We start from the raw sequence: 9,886 nt of genomic DNA, 5'->3' as shown, positions 1-9,886 counted from the left end.
ACACTATACATTTTGAATCTTTTTAATCCACAGACACGTTTTCCAAGACAGTAAAATGTATTTAGGATACTACGACGCTTGTCTTGGTCGCTGCCTCTCGAGCAGTGTGTGCAGGTTAGTGAAATAGCATTGTTGTTAGATGGAAACTAGCAGTGCTTACGAAATTCGCCTCCACTTAGCCGAGTGTCTGGCTTCACGTTTTTTTTTGTCCCGATACCAATTTGCCGATTAGTCCGTGATCGCCGAATAAACGCCAGTAATTGACCTTATTCTGTTGCACAGATGACGATTAGCAACTAATCGGGGAATTTTAATCGGCTAAATTTGAACCGCCGAATGAGGTGCTCCGATATTGTTTGAATTTCGGCCGTCGTCCCTTACCTTAGTTTTTTGACATGACCGCCCATTCATCGTCTATGGATGATGATGATGACTGGTAATCAAGAGCGCTGATTGACTTGATTTCCGAAGTCGGAATCGGTGCGGAAGTAGCTTTCGATCGAGACCAGATTCAGCGAATTCTGCGCTCTGGAAGATAACTTTGAGATTGCCAGAAATCCTACAGTCGCTCACGCAAAACAATTCTGAATCCAGCCTCAGTGAAGCGGAAAGAAGCTGTCGGTCATTGCAAAATCGGTCATTGCCATTCCATGGGCAACTCTAAACGGCGGACCGCGGAACATGTAATACTAAACGGCGGACCGAGCGGACCATAAGAAAATAGCTCAATACTAAACGGCGGAACGAGCGGACCGTGGAACTAGCGGAACTTGCAATACTAAACGGCGGACCGAGCGGAACTGCGGACCGAGGGGACCATAACAAAATAGCTCAATACTAAACGGCAGAACGAGCGGACCGCGGAACTAGCGGAACTTGCAATACTAAATGGCGGACCGAGCGGAACAGCGGACCGAGCGGACTACTACAAATACCACAATGTAAACAGCGGACCGCGGATCAGGCGTAACTCGCAAATGTCGCAATACTCCAAATTTCTGAAAGGGTGCCTTTCATTTTGGAAATAAGGAGCATACCGAACATAAGGACATCTTGCCTAGGGTAACTATGGGGTGTCTCCAAGTGTGGCAACGTAGTACCAACACACCCCAAACATACCCCAGGCTTGATGTCCAGGTTGCAATGCAGTACAAACACACCTCAGACATGATATCCGGGTTGTAACACAGTACGAACACACCCCAAACCTACCCCAGATATGATGTCCTGGTTGCAATGCAGTACTCTACTAACACATCACAGACATGGTATATAACGACTATCTCTGATCGAGGAGAAATTTCTATGTATGTTTCTACTTGAGTAGTAATTGTAATGAAATGTAACTAGCTAACTCTGATGCTCTCTTTTCGATGGATGTTTCCATCACGTCGGTGATGGTGCTCTTAGTCTATCTAGCTCAATAAGGAACGCAATTTTTATTTTGTAATATGCCAGTAGGTTTTCAGCTAGTGGTTACGTTTCTGGACTATATCCAAATTAACCGATTAGTTTAAAGCTGAAATACGAACTGTTTACTTTCTGACATGTAGAAAGTAGTTATTTTTTTGCCCGAACACGATAATTTGGCAAGGAAAAACTATAACAACTTCCGATACAAATTCCAGAAGGATTTCTCAATGACAACGACGGGCCAGACGACAGATTACACAAACGCAAATCGTGGACTGACTGAACAATTTGATAGCAGACTAAGATGGATATGATTGTCTCAAAGATTAAGCCATGCAGGTGTAAGTACGAACTGAACGTAAAGTGAAACTGAGAACGGCTCATTAAATCAGTGCTTGAAGATATGTCAGATTATGGATGTCACCTTACTACTACGCTGGTTAACTTCTTTTATTGTTGTCACAGTCTTAGTTGAAAAAGACTTAATGTTCCCACGGGCACATCAGATGAAGTACCTTTGATCTGTGTATTCTGGTGTAAACTGATTATAACTGCTCCCGCAGTGCAGGATAATAAGAGGATAATCGTTGGGTTATATTTTTCATATGGGCAAGTCACACATCATGTACAATGCGATAAGAAGTCACGATGCGATGTAATGAACAGATAGGAGGATGTCGGACGACACGCATGCAGTTGCGATCCTTTTATTCTAACATCCCCCTTGGCCTAGAGTGCCCCATGTCGCAGTTCTTTTCGAAGTTGATCTTGTTGAAGCCGCGGCCCATTTCTACTAGTTCTTTCCATTCCTTGTGAGTGCTATTCTTTCGTCGGGTCTTTATCTGGGCTTAGTAGTCTAAAAAGGCTACTCAAGAAGAAGAAGCGACGAAAAAAATCTACTCAAGTACCAGTAGAAGTACTTCTTACATAAGCAACCTAAAACTACTTGAAGTAGAAGTAGAACTGACTGACTTGAAATCTACTCCAGTAAAAGCAGTAGTTGTAAAAACGATCGTAATTCGTTCGCATGGACTGTCAAAAGCTGCAAATGGAGCTATGCAGAAGGTGTAGAGAGTTTGATTCATATTGATGCATACCAAGAGGTGTCAATTTTCGACAGAATACGCAGTCGTCCACATCATGGGATGTAAATGATAAAGTATTGATATGGAAATGCGATACTAATCCTTTGTTTACTCGAACACCCCATTTTAGAGAATATCATGTCATGGCGCCTTCCTCCATCATAAGGCCTCTAGTTCAGTCGAAGAGCAATACGGAGAAGTTGTGTCATATACGACTTAAACACTTTGCACGATACGGTACGGTAATTAAAAATATGGCGGATTGTAAAAATGCCATATAGTGTATAGCTCTATTTTCGGAAAATAAGGCATTACTATACACTTGCTTTTATACTTCAACACGTGTTCTCCAGACAAAAGAACTGAAACTGTAATTGGATCTCAACGTATAATACTCGTAATTGGAAGTAAAATACAAATAATACTTCTAAAAAGTGGAAAATATATTTCATGTCTTTTGTCCAGAAAGTTTCAACAGCGGTCTGCTAAAACAGGTCTAACGTTAAAAAAGTCATAGTTCCACTTTTTCAGATTAGGACACGTGTAGCGGTTGCTGCAACGACTTGTTGCAAGAAACGCTGGTATAGTGCTTGATTGGAGTCGACGCTACAGCTACGGTTCCCGTTGTACGCACTAAGTCGACTGACTAATGACCGCTCTGAGTACTCTTGCAATCCTGATCACACACGCAGATCCAAGGAGCTTTCTTTTATAGCACAGAACAGCCAAAATAGTAGTAATTAGTGGTCAAAATTTGTAGATTTACCAGGATCAAATCATACTGCAATAACGAATAGAAAGAACAAATTTAGATGTATCTAATTGTCTGTATACGACTCTGTGACTTAAGCGCGAGCACGTCCGCTACGGCGCTACACTGGCGATCTCTCAAAGCACGTGCTTCGCAGACTACTTTATCGATATAAGATTAAGGTTGTGGGAAATGAGGTTAGGTGCGGGGTTGCGCGGGAAGATTACTGGCACCCTGCTGGGACGGATCTTACAACACGTCATGGGCTGCTAGGTATAATAGGTAATTGCAAGATTGCGAAACAATATTTTCAAACGTTATGGGGGCCATATACTTACTGTGATGAAATATTTGATATAGGCGACAAATGCGATGTGAACGGAACGACGCAACTGGTATCTAAGTTATATTCAGCGAGCGAGATAGTGTAATGGTTATGCGTCCGGCTTCTCGAGCGGTAGGTCGTGGGTTCGATCCCCGGCCGGGTCATACCAAAGACTCGAAAAATGGTATCCGCAGCTATCCTGCTAGGCGCTCAGCAATCACGGATAGCATGGAGGAGAAAAAAAAACGGGGGCGCAGACTAGATGACCTCATGGGGCCGTATCTCAACTCCGTCGCCGAAGCATCTCGATGGTGCAGGCGAGAAAGAATATCATATCTCTCTCTCTCTCTCTCAGCGATACTTTCGTTAAAACATATTTGTCACTCCATATCTACTGTGCACGAAGTGCAACGAAAATTCTGGGTATTACTTGACTTTTATGGAAATTAAATGTTGGTACTACGTGAAAAGAGCCCCAAAATTCTGTAGGCTATCTTTCTTATTGGGGGAATAAACTACTTCTACTTGACAAACTGAAAATAGCGAAAATTAAATAAGTAGTTCACAAAATATTACGAAGTAGAAGTAGCGAAAAAATGATCAGAGTAAGTACCAGAAGTTGAGTAAAACTACTTGAGTACTTGAAAAAAATAGAAGTACTTCGTTACTGACCACCTCTGCTTTTTTGTCGCCGTAAGAACGGCAACGGCGGGGGAAGAGGAGCCCAAATAGACCTCCGACGGGAATCGCGCTGGATCCGCCACATTGGTGGGCGCTTTATCGTTACCACTACGCTTTTCCCCGTCCATTCGACAATAATAAACATAAATATAATTATTACTTTGCAAGTGGACGTTAAATAAGGTGTGAAAGCAACCAAGATCTTATTATTATCTTTTCATTGTATCGCAGTGTTGTAGTCTTTTGAAATGATTGTTATTGTTGAAATTGTTAATAGAAGTTCTATTATAGAACTGACACTGTGATCCGGTGTCAACAGATTACAATGTCATGACCAATAAAAGTTTACTACATTTTAGAAATACAAAACATATAAAGTACAAAACGACATGGAATAAAGTAAAATTGTGTCGTAACTCATAACTAGATGTTGAAGAATTACATTACTTGACAAAATTTTCAACAAAATATAAGCTTCAACAAAGTCCAGGAAAAGATCACTTGAGAAAATTACGAGACGCGCCTGATCCGCGTTCCGCCGTTTACATTGTAAATTTTGTGATAGTCCGCCGGTCCGCCGTTTAGTATTACATGTTCCGCTTTTCCGCTCTCCGCCCTTTAGTAATGAGTAGGGCGATTTTTTTTGGCCTTAAACACGGAAGATTTTGACCTAAAAAATCTAAATTTTGACTTTTTTGACCTAAAAAAACTGAAATTTGACCAAATTTTGACCTCACGCATGCAAATTAGGTGTTTTCGCACATAATGTTAAAATTGTACTGCCTATCTTCATTTCTGGTTGGAACTGTATGTCCTTACAAAGTAGATTGGCCTGAAAGAACGTTTTTGGCTCAAAAACTGACAAATTTTCACATGAAAAAACTAGTATTTTAACGAAATCTGGCCCTATGAAGAATTGCAGTAGTTACATTACGTATTATGGTGGAATAATTAAAATTTGTGGTAGTACAACGAAAGATACTTTCCTACATTCTCGGGTAGAAAGTGTTTGTTTTGCGGTATTCATGGTGTTTGTCAACTACTATGGTCATTTACACCAGGCCGATGTTCTTCATTATTTTCCGTAACTGCCAACATATAGCACGGCCCACCTCTAGGCTTTTTTGTAAGACACCGCTTACGCGGATGAGGTGGCGACGAGGAGCCTAGGTAAACCTCCAACACTTAGCTATCGGAATTATGAAGTCAACCTCGGTCGGAATCGAACCCACACCCATTGGTGTTACAGCCCCGGATTATACCACTGCGCTATCTCGGGTAGAAAGTGTCTGTTCTTACTGAGTAGCTTGTCAAGAATGGAGAAAGAACGTTCAACAGCAGCAGTTATTAGCTGACAACACTGAAGTTGTGTGCACTGCACACTGCTTGCTGGTGATGCACCATGTTGCTTCATTCTGACAATGTTGTCTATATCACAATTTTTCAGCTTGCGCTTCTCGATGCAAGAACCATGCAATGCCCAAGCAGTCTTGCTTCAGTTAGGATATTGCGGTACGTTGACCATAAAACCATGTCACTATTTGTTTCATTAGACGGTTTATGATTCACAATAAGCAGACGATGGACCGTTTACAACGGTAGGCCTATAAAGTAGGCTACAGGCTGTAAATTATCAAATGATAAGTTCACAGACAGCGCAAAATATACGATATAAACTAAATGTAGAGGTCAAAAAATGTTTGATTTTGTAAACAATTTGACCTAATTTTGACTTTTATTGACATGTCAAAAAAATCGCACTAATGAGCTATCTTGTTATGGTCCGCTGTTTAGTATAGACGATTTCCAGCGCTCTGGCGCCAGTAGTGTATGACTGGCCAAGATTAGAACCAGCCACATTTTGCTCCCCTGACGAGGTTATTCGCCGACGTTTCTGAATACCTCGCCATTGGAATGTAAGGAAGCCGCGTATATATAAGGTGATTTAATATTATTTTATGCTAATTTCTTGTAAGAAGTTCAGCTTGGAACTGTAAAGAACGTAGTTCTTGGCTTCTTATTGTCGCGAACGGATGTATGGCTACCTGTGTAGCCTATGCATATTCAACAGTTTTTACGTTTGTGGACATTGAAACGCTTGCACTGAAATTCACTTGATCTGGAAATAATAGATTATTAGCAATGTTACCTCTAAGCTTCGCACGTGCGCAGTGCTTACACTGTCTCTTCGCACAGAAAATTCAAGTTGCGCACAAAAAATCTGAAGTGAGGACCATTTTTTTAGTCGTTACCCACTGTTGTCCATGTCCAAGGCTCTGCGCAGTTGGTTGGTGAGTGTGCGCAGACTCATCAAAAATTAGACTGCAGTGGGTCCCAACCTTTTTCGACCCATCGCCCCCTTTTCAAGGTCGACACCGATCATCGCCCCCCAAATTTTGTGTACCGTAAATTGGGCGTACAAACTATAATTATCCGGCGGGTTGACTAAAAAAATGGTCACATTTTCGGCTCGACGTCTAATTTGACACACTTTTGTAACTAAATTTCCGTGGGTTGACTAAAAAACAAAAGGTCAGCCGTATTGACGTGTCATCGCCCCCTTCGCTATTTTCGCCCCCCCTAGATCGCCAAATCGCCCCCAGGGGCGATATCGCCCACGTTGGGAACCACTGAATTAGAGGGAACATTGATTATTAGGCTACAAAACGTTTGTAGAATACATGGATTATTCTCATTTTCTCAGACACAGTACCGGTACATATTAATTTACTGTGTTCGTTTATTGGCATTAATGCTGCATGAAACTTATTTGGAGATGATTGACTATCTTGATGTAGCATACCCAAAACGGCGTAACAATATTGACTCCTATATGCTCATTCAATCTTTAGTTTGGAAAGATGAAGACATACATGATTGCAGCCAAGTACCTGACTGTCAGCATTCAATGAAGCTCCATCGTATCGCAAGGCATCTCATTTTAGTAGTGAAACTATCGAATGTAAACAGTCTCTCAAGACTCTCCCGTTACAGTAACAGCTGAATCCATCGACAATGGCGAACTCGAACTGAAGGACGTACATTTCACGACATTATGATCTTACTGGTCTAATAATTGATTTTCGAGCGTGAAATTGACCTGACGAACACTCTGATGACCCAGGGGATGCCCGAAAACCCCAGATCTGGGTGGAAAACCCCAGGGGTGGCCTGTCTCGCTAGCTGAAACAGCTTCGGCGATGGTAACAGCATTTAATCGAGACAGAACCAGCTGATATGAATGGGTGGGGTATCTTGGCTTGACGTGTGACGGCGGATCGAGATACTGCCAAGACTGAGAGTCTTAGAAAACCACTTAGGGATTCCCACAAGATTAAGAGATGTCTTTCAGATAGTACTGTTATGCAAACTGTTGTCAGGTATCGTACGCAGCTCATACTGTAGAATAAAATGATATTCATTATCCCGATATTCTTTGTTGTATTTGTATTCCTTCAATAAAATACTAGTTCTTTTGTGGTAACTATGTGTGACATATTTCGTCTCGATGTTGCCTTGAGACTGGTATTGAGTTGGCGAACCCTGCTGTACAAACTGGTTGGATCATCTGCCTCTATGAGTATATAGAAAAATATCCACGTCAACACACAAGCTGTCTGATATTCTCTTCACTTGGTGTTGCTCGACTGAAATCTTTTGCCACGTAAATTTAGATGGGACACAGCCATATCTCGTATTCTGTCTGCAGCAATGCGTTAGCCTGATGTTATTATCGTGGAATTGTCTTGTGATATACTTTTGTATTCCGAGAGCTCTAGTAATGTAAATCACTGACTGAGACAAGCCTGATATCACTATTGTGGAAATATCTTTCACAGACTCTTATATTCTCTGAGTGATCTAGAAATGTAAATCACAAACTACAGACATACCGTATTGACAATTTATTACTTCGTCAAAAATAAACAAATTTGACTGGGAATCATGAAATCACATGTACAGGTCTTATACTACTCGTCGCAATTATCGCAGCGGACTAATACAGTGCACTCAGAGGATATAGCTCAGTGGAGGTAACAGAAGAAGAAACACAAATAGGAGTCGAGGCAATAATAATATGCAGATTGTCATAATAATATAACGTTTATGATAAAAGTAGATGGAAATCAATGTTATAAATAACAAGTTTCTCACAAATATGCCAGTGTTACACAAACCTAAAATAAAATCCTTTTCACAGTTCCAACGTACGGTAATACAATCTTTCTTTATAGCTTCTTGTCCTTTGCGATGGAAGCTACCGGTACCATTCACCATTCTCTGATTACTGCATAATGCTCATAGGGACGCAGCAATGAAGATGTTAGACACCATTCGGCTTCGTTTTTACATGCTATATGCAGGCACCGACCACCGTGATTCTATTAGAAAAAGTACGCGATATGAGAAACACTTGTTATTACGATGGGAACATTATATATTTAAGATTGGAAAATTTTCAAATATCACAAAAAGCGGTTGCCAGATAATTTTAACCTGCATTTATGTCGTTTTTACCGCATGATCGCCATTGTGGGAAGGACTTAGTACCCTTTTATGAATTTAAGGGGCCCTAATAACATAATAATAGCCGTTTCAAACTTCGAAACCTATCAGGAGATGGGAACCATCGACATATATTCAGTAGATAATTATGCCTGAAATTGCCAAATAGGCCTACACGAGTTCAGATGTACCTAGACTCGATGCCGATTTTAACATCTAATAGCCGAAGTAGGGATGACTTCCTGCCCTGTTATGGATGAAAAGGGTCTTAGCTAACATTTACAAAGTCATTTCAATCTTCGGAATATGCCTGGAGCTGAGAACCATCAAAATATATATTGCCGCATATTGTGTCGGAAATTGCCTAATACTCAAATTCACATGTAGCAGACTTGACGTCGTTTTAAAGATATAATAACCAAAGAAGGAAGGACTTCTTACCCTGTTATGAATAAATTGGGTCCTACATAACATCTTAAAAGCCGTTTCAAACTTCGGAAGATGCCTGGAGCTGAGAACCATCAAAATATATATTGTCGCATATTGTGTCGGAAATTGCCTAATACTCAAATTCACATGTAGCAGACTTGACGTCGTTTTAAAGATATAATAGCCAAAGAAGGAAGGACTTCTTACCCTGTTATGAATAAAATGGGTCCTAAATAACATCTTAAAAGCCGTTTCAAACTTCGGAATATGCCTGGAGCTGAGAACCATCAAAATATATATTGCCGCATATTGTGTCGGAAATTGCCTAATACTCCAATTCACATGTAGCAGACTTGACGTCGTTTTAAAGATATAATAGCCAAAGAAGGAGAGACTTCTTACCCTGTTATGAATAAATTGGGTCCTAAACAACATCTTAAAAGCCGTTTCAAACTTCGGAATATGCCTGGAGCTGAGAACCAGCAAAATATATATTGCCGCATATTGTGTCGGAAATCGCGCAATACTCCAATTCACCGACTTGACGTCGCTTTAAAGATATAATAGCCAAAGAAGGAGAGACATCTTACCCTGTTATGAATAAATTGGGTCCTAAACAACATCTTAAAAGCCGTTTCAAACTTCGGAAGATGCCTGGAGCTGAGAACCATCAAAATATATATTCCCGCATATTGT

This window comes from Botryllus schlosseri, chromosome 2, assembly GCF_051294905.1.
Source record: "Botryllus schlosseri isolate E-star chromosome 2, Bs_hap1, whole genome shotgun sequence".
NCBI classification, from domain to species: Eukaryota; Metazoa; Chordata; class Ascidiacea; order Stolidobranchia; family Styelidae; genus Botryllus; species Botryllus schlosseri.
Note: the sequence above shows the minus strand (reverse complement) of the source record.